Consider the following 7,828-nt stretch of genomic DNA (forward strand, 5'->3'; position numbering starts at 1 on the left):
CATGCTCTCACCACCTACCCCCCAGTGTCTTGGGTCCATTGGTTATGCTTATATGCATGGATACAAGTCCTTTGGTTGATCTCGTACTTCCTCCCCCCTACCCCTCCCCAGCCTTTCCACTGCAATTTGACAGTCTGTTCAATGCTTCTCTGCCTCTGTATCTTCTTGTTCATCAGTTTGTAATGGTCTTTACTATCCATAAAAGAGTGAGATCATTGGGTTTTTTTCTCATTGAGTGACTTATTTCACTTAGCATAATGCTCTCCAGTTCCATTCAAGCTGCTGCAAATGGTAAGAATTCCTTCTTTTTTATAGCAGTGTAGTATTCTACCATAGTTTTCTAATCCACTCATCTGCTGATGGGTATTTGGGCTGTTTCCAAATCTTAGCTATTGTAAATTGTGCTGCTATGAGCATAGGGGTGCATATATCCTTTCTGATTGGTGTTTCTGTTTTCTTAGGATATATTCCTAGAAGTGATATTACTGGGTCAAATGGCAGTTCCATTTTTAAATTTTTGAGGAAACGCTATACTGTTTTCCACAATGGCTGCACCAGTCTGCATTCCCACCAACAGTGAAGGAGGGTTCCTTTTTCTCTGCATCCTTGCCAGCACTTGTAATTTGTTGGTGTGTTAATGATAGCCATTCTGACAGGACAGCTTTACTTCTTCTTTTCCATTCTGTGAGGTGTTACCTCATTGTTGTTTTGATTTGCATCTCTCTGATGACTAGTGACTATGAGCATTTTTTCATATGTCTCTTGGCCATCTGTATGTCCACTTTGTACTATTATTAGTAAAGTAAATGTCAACAAAACCTATGAATGGCATTTTCTGCATTGGGATTTAAATTGCTTTGTATATAATTTTATAATCTCAAGTACTTTTCTCATTTAACTAAGAATAAGAAAACTGGGAGAGTTCACTGTTACAAAACTTTGACTACAACATTTATATTTCCTATAATACCATGTTGCTTTGATTACTATATTCTTGTGGATAGCTTGATATCTGGTAGGGGGATTCCTCCCACTTTGTTTTTCTTTCTGAGGATAGCTGTGGCTCTTCAGGGTCTTTTTTTATTCCAGGTGAATTTTTGGAGAGTTTGTTCGAGATCTTTGAAATATTCCATTGGTATTTTTATAGGTATTGCATTGAATCTATAGATTGCTTTACGTACTATGGATATTTTAATGATATTGATTCTACCAATCCATGAAATGCTATGTTCTTCCATTTGTTTATGTCTTCTCTCTTTTTTTCCAATGTCCTGTAGTTTTCCAAATACAGGTCTTTTACATCCTTAGTTAAGTTTATTCCTAAGTATCTTAATTTTTTTGGTCCAATGGTAAATGGGATTTTTTTTTCCATTTCTGTGAGATCATCATTGATGTATAAAAAGGCCATAGATTTCTGGGTGTTAATTTGTATCCTGCTACATTGCCAAATTCATTTATTAGGTCTAGTAGATTTTTGATGGAGCCTTTGGGGTTTTCTATGTATAGTATCATGTAATCTGCGAATAAGGACAGCTTTACTTCTTCTTTTCCAATTTGGATGCCTTTTATTTCTTCTTATTGTCTGTTCGCTATGGCTAGTATTTCTAGTATTATGTTGAACAGGAGGGGTGAAAGTGGGCATCCTTGTCTTGTTCCTGTTCTTAGGGGAAATGGTTTTAGCTTTTGCCCATTGAGTATGATGATGGCTGTAGAGTTTTCATATAGGGCTTTTATTATGTTGAGGTATGATCCCTCTATTCCTACTTTGCTCAGAGTTGTCATCAAAAAATACATTTTTTCCATCCCTTCACCATCAGTCTGTGTGAGTCTTTTTTTTAGGTAGGTTTCCTGTAGACAGCAGATATATGGGTCATGTTTTCTTATCCACTCAGCTACCCTGTGTCTTTTGATTGGGACATTTAACCCGTTTACATTTAAAGTTATTGTTGATAGGTACTTGTTTGTCACCATTTTTATTTCTTTTATGCCTGTATTCCTTCTTTGCTTTCTATTTCTTCTTTTAACAGCAGACTCTAGCATTTCTTGCATTGTTGGTTTGGTGTTGATAAACTCCCTTAGTCCTTTTTTGTCTGCGAAGCTTCTGATTTCACCCTCAATGTTGATCGATAGCCTTGCTGGGTACAGTATTCTTGGATTCAGACCCTTCTTTTGTGTGACTTTGTATAGTTCATTCCATTCACTTCTGGCCTGATGTGTTTCTGTTGAGAAATCAGTCACTACTCTGATGGTGGATCCTTTGTAGGAAACTTTTTGTCTCAGGCCACTTTTAAGATTCTTACTTTGTCGTTGGTGTTTGCCAATTTAATTATAATGTGCCTTGGCGTCGGTCTTTTGGGGTTTATTTTGTTTGGGACTCTGTGAGTTTTTTCTTCCCTCTATCAGGGAAGTTTTGTCATTATTTCTTCAAACAGGTTTTCTATATCTTGCTCAGTTTCCTCTTCTTCTGGCACCCCTATTATGTGGATGATGATGTTGTTGTTTTTTCATGTTGTTCCAAAGTTCCCTTAGGCTCTCCTCCTGGTTTTTAAGTTTTTTTCTAGATGCTGCTCTGCTTGGGTATTTTTTCCTACCTTGTCTTCCAGCTCACTGATGTGGTCCTCTGCTTCTTCTCGTCTACTGTTGATGCTTTGTATTGAGTTCTTTATTGCAGTGATGTCATTTTTCATTTCTTCTTGGTTCTTCTTTGTTTTCTGTTGGTTCTTAAACATATTGTTGAATTTGTCTTCCAACCTTTCAGCAACCTTATGACCATTTGTCTGAATTCTTTCTTTGACATTGCTTGTGTCCATTTTGTTTACTTCTTTTTCTGCTGATGCCTCCTTTTCTTTCGTATGTGGGCTGTTTCTTCGTCTCCCCATGATCTCTCCTTTCTGGGTGTCTGGTTATGTAGTGCTCTTTCTCCTGCGTTGTCTTAAAGGCACAAGATACAATACAATAAGGCACAACGCACAAGGTACTGAACACAAATGCATTCACGATACTAATAATCCCAAATAACGATGACCATCAGAGAAAAGAGAATTAGGATATTTTAAAAAAAGAGTGCAAAAATGATATTTAGAAAAGGAAAACAAGTAAGAGATAAAAGAAAGAGAATAAACAAGAAGTGGGAAGAACTATTTATATCGGGAGAAAACTTCAGTAGAACAACTAATCACAAAAATGCAAACAACTAACACCCAGATATGAATGCAAACTACAACAACTAACAACAGGCAAGGAGAGGAAAAACAGAAGCAAAAAAAAGGAGAGAGAATCACACAAAGGAAAAAAACCAATCTAATCAACAAACTAACAACAACAATAGGGCAGAGAGAAAGAAGGGCAAAACAAAAGACATAAAGAAAAAATAACAAAAAAGGGAAGAGAGAAAAATATTTGGATAGTGAAGAGAAGAGAAAAGTGTGTATGGATTTGGAACAGGAGATTGGAAATTGGATATATAAGTAGGAGGAATTTTTAATGCGGTAAAAAGAAGGGATAGGGAAAATCTAAAGCAGGAATTGGGTAAGAGAAATAGGACAACAATAGGGGAAAAGTGAGGAAGAGAGTGTTGGCATAAAGGTAATGTTGAGATAGAGTAAAATGATGCTAAAGGAAAAATGAAAATAGAGTGTAGAACAATAATCCCAAAATAAAATAAAGAGAAAATAAAATGAAACTTTAAATAAAGGTAAAATAATAGTAGTAACAGTACTGATTAAAAATAAAAATACAATAGGTAAAATCAAGTGAGAAAAGAAGAAAATTTAGTTTCTTAAGTAAAAGATAAAAAATAAAAATGCGCAGTAGTGAATGTCATTCACTTCCTCTACTGTTCCGTTTGGCATGCCTGTTTCCTTTCAGGCAGTCAGGACAATATTGAAGTTCCCGGCGTTCCACAGCTCCTCTGTGTTATAAGCCACAATCCTGTTTCAAACAATATTTCTTTTTTTTCTCAGCCTGCCTGTGGTTGGATTTACATAAGAGTCAATTTGTGATTCAACCCCTGGGTGGCAGTGTTTCTGTATTGCATCCGGGGCTGTAAGTCTTCTCTACCCAGTATTTAGAATTTGTTTTTGCTTCTGCACTTAATACTGGTTTGAGGGTATGTACTACCCCAGAGCTGGTTTTCTGATAGTTTCTCTCCGCTCTGATCCCCAGGTTCCACAAAACAACTTCCCCTTGCAGTCTCTGAGAGTGTTTTTAATTGGGTGATCCTTTGCACTGGGCTTATTATTCAAAAGCAAGGATTTAAAGAGAAAAAAGAGCCAGAGTAAGTGCGCAAACTTGCAACTTTTTCACCCTGGCACTGCGTGCAAATCGGCTCACGTCTCTGTGCACGTCTTTTCCCCCTGGCACAGCGCAGCTGGTTTACTCGTAAAGCTTCAGGCTGCCCTTCTGAGGCCAACCCAGCTATGGGTTGATTTCTAGAGTTCCCTTCTGTCACCAGCCCTGTGGACCCCCTTCCCCATTCGCGGACTACACTGGCCCATGAGCCGTGGATTTTGTGGGGCGCAGGCTTTCTCTGAACCTCTAGATCGCGCTGCGTGCGTTTCTCCCTCCAGTCTGGATCGCAGACCTAACCTTTCTCTGGGCAAAATCTGACCTTTCCATGATGAGGTGCAGAGCTGATCCGATCCACATATTCACGCTGCTTGAGACCCGGTGTTTGTGGGTTTGCAGCTGGTCCCTGGATGTTGTGGTTGTAGGGTCCTGGGAGGTATCCGATTCTTCCCAATTGAAGGTAAGGCTAGGATTCCAATCACAGCCACTCTCCCCTTCAAGATGACGCGGTCTCTGTATGAGAGCCGGTCTCTCCAGGAGAGATTTCAGCAGCATTGGAGGCTGCCTGGTCAGGGGAGCCTGGTCCGGCAGTCCCCAACAGTCTCTTGGAATATAGCTGTCCCTCACTCACAAATAGACTCTGCCCGTACATCCACACACTATGCTTTCGTTTTCTCACTCACACAGTCTTGCAGCCTGCCTTTCCGTGGGCAGCCATCTTCCTGTCTCCAGGAAATTTTTTTAATTGTGTGATATCAGTAGGTTTCCTAACCAAGTTACCCCTGAGAGGATAGTGGTCACCATTATCTGTTGTTTTGCTTCCCATGGTTTCATTTACCTGTAGTCAACTATGGTCCAAAAATATTACATGGAAAATTTCAAAAATAAACAATTTATAAGTTTTACATTGCATGTTATTCTGAGTAGTGTAGTGAAATCTTGCATTGCCCTGTTCCATCCTGCCAAGGGTGTGCCTGATTCCTTTGTCCATAGATCCACTCTATACACCCCCACTTAGTAGCTGTTTAAGTTATCACATTAATAATGGCTCCAATGTGCAGGACTAGTGATGCTTGAAATTCAGGTATGCCAGTGGAGAGCCATAAAGTGTTTCCTTTAAGTGAAAAGGTGAAAATTCCCAATTTAAGGAGAAAGAAAAAATTGGTTGCTGAGATTGCTAAGATCTACAGTAATAATGAATCTTCTATGAAATTGTGAAGAAGGAAAATGAAATATGTGCTGGTTTTCCTGTTGCACTTCAAACTGCAAAAATTAGGATCACAGGGCATGATTAAGTGGAATAGGCATTAAACTTATGAGTGGAATTACTGAATAGAAAATGTGTTTCAGTTGGACAATGTTGTGCCAGAAAGCATTGAGCCTACATGAATAATTTCTGCAAGGGATTCCCTGAAATGAGTGACCACATTCACATAACTTATTACAGTTCATTGTTGTAATTGTTCTATTGTATTATTAGTTGTTGTTAATCTCTTACTGTACCTAATTTGTAATTAAACTTTATCATAAGTAAGTATGTATAGGAAAAAACATGGTATACAGTAAGTCCTCAGTTAACATTGTAGACAGGTTTTGGTGATTTTAAGCAAAATGGTGTATAATAAAACTAATGGTACATAATCTCACAAGGACATTATTTGAGGGCCTACTGTATATAGAATCTGATGTTGCCTGCAGTTTCAGGCATTCAGGGGGTTGTCTTGAAGTGTATCCCTGCAGATAAGGTGGGGAGACTAGTGTACACTGACAGGTGCCAGAAAGTGAGGCAAAGAGATATAGTTACTGTCCACTGAATTCGAGATAACAAAAATACAGGAAGAAAAAGGGCTGAATAGGTAAACAAGTTGTGCAACTCTTCTTAGTTATACTGGAAATATAACTAAGTCAGAGAACATCCACATGGAATTAACACATTAGGCACGGCTGAGGAGACAACTTACAACAAGGAAGGGCAGAAAAAACCTGGAGATCAGTAGGAACAGTGGTGTGGGCTTGAGAGGGGTGGTGTGCCAGCGGGCTCAGAGCAAGAGGAGGAAGCTGCATTACACCAAAGCCATGTCCGGTGGTGGGAGGCGTAACATGCACCTGTGAAAAGGAAAAGCCACAGGTTTGCTGGCTGCCAGGGAGTCTGGACCCAAGACCATAGCTGCAAAAGGCGGCCCCTGAAAGGCAAGGTGTTGGGAGAGAAACCCACGGTTTTGTTTTTATTCTCTAAACACAGAACACAGGCCTTTTCAATGGCAGTCACTCACCCGATTCTTTGGTGTAGGGAGGGAGGCACAGACTTGAGGTGCCTGAGGAGAGGCTGGGGCGGGAAGCAGGACAGGGAGACATGGCAAGGGGTCCTGCATTGGCACATCCTTATGCTTCCAAACCTAAGGGGCTGTTTCTCCCCAGAAGACCTTGCCCCTCCCAGTAGCCTCAGGTTAGGTGATACAGCCTGTCATACACTGCATTTTGAACTTTACAGAGGAAACAAAGTCAAAGGCCAAGCTTACAGGTCTAAATAGTCTCAAGGAGCCCTCAGTGACTGTTATTCTGGGAACCAGAATGATAAAAACTCCAGGTTTCCAACCAAGCCCATTAGTCTCCATACAAGGATATCTGGCTACCCAAGGCCAGGGTGATTTTTTGCGCCACTCTAGGAGGAGTAGCTCTGGGTCAGGAAAAAAAAATACCCACCTTATTCCCTAAAAACTAAATAGCAGCAACCTCACTTAAATTCCTATCAGAAACTGACACTTCAGTGATTAAGATGGACAGCTGGCAAAAAGGCAAAGAGGGCAGTTTGGCCCCGCCTTCTTTTAACCAATGTCTCTGGAGACAAAAAAGCAGGGTACTGGTGGATCACATGGAGCTTCAAGCAGGGTTCTAAAAGCCAAAAGATAGTGCCTGACAGTGGTCAGCACCTAAGTACCTAACAGGAAGCCCAGAATTGGCAGACAGAATTAAAGAGAGACTTCCTAAAATAGCTCCCATAGGGCATTGAAACGGCTAAAGCAAACTACACTTCACTTTATTTTAAATTAAAAAAAAATTTTTTTTGTACCTTTATCTTCCTCTCTTCTCCCAATTTTCTACTTAGTTCCCCATTTTAGTTTTTCTCTTTCTCTTTTTCCCTTTTTAAAATTGATCTTTATCTGCTTGATGCGTTATTATTCTAGTCTCTATTGGTTTATTCATATATCTAACTAGAGGCCCGATGCACAAAAATTTGTGCACTCGGGGCAGGGGAGGGGGTCCTTCAGCCCGGCCTGTGCCCTCTCACAGTCTGGGACCCCTCGGGAGATAATGACCTGCTGGCTTAGGCCTGCTCCAGGGTGGCAGAGGGCAGGCCCAATCCCTAGGTACAGCCCCTGGTCGGGCTCAGAGCAGGGCCGATTGGGGAGTTGGGGCGCCGCCCCCTGTCATCCACAGTGTAGGACGGATCAGGAGGTTGTGATGCCACCCTCAGTCACGCTCAGGGTAGGGCCGATTGGGGGGTTGGGGCACCGCCCCCTGTCACACTCACGGCAGGGTT

The sequence above is a fragment of the Myotis davidii genome, unplaced genomic scaffold, assembly GCF_000327345.1.
Source record: "Myotis davidii unplaced genomic scaffold, ASM32734v1 scaffold961, whole genome shotgun sequence".
Lineage (NCBI taxonomy): Eukaryota > Metazoa > Chordata > Mammalia > Chiroptera > Vespertilionidae > Myotis > Myotis davidii.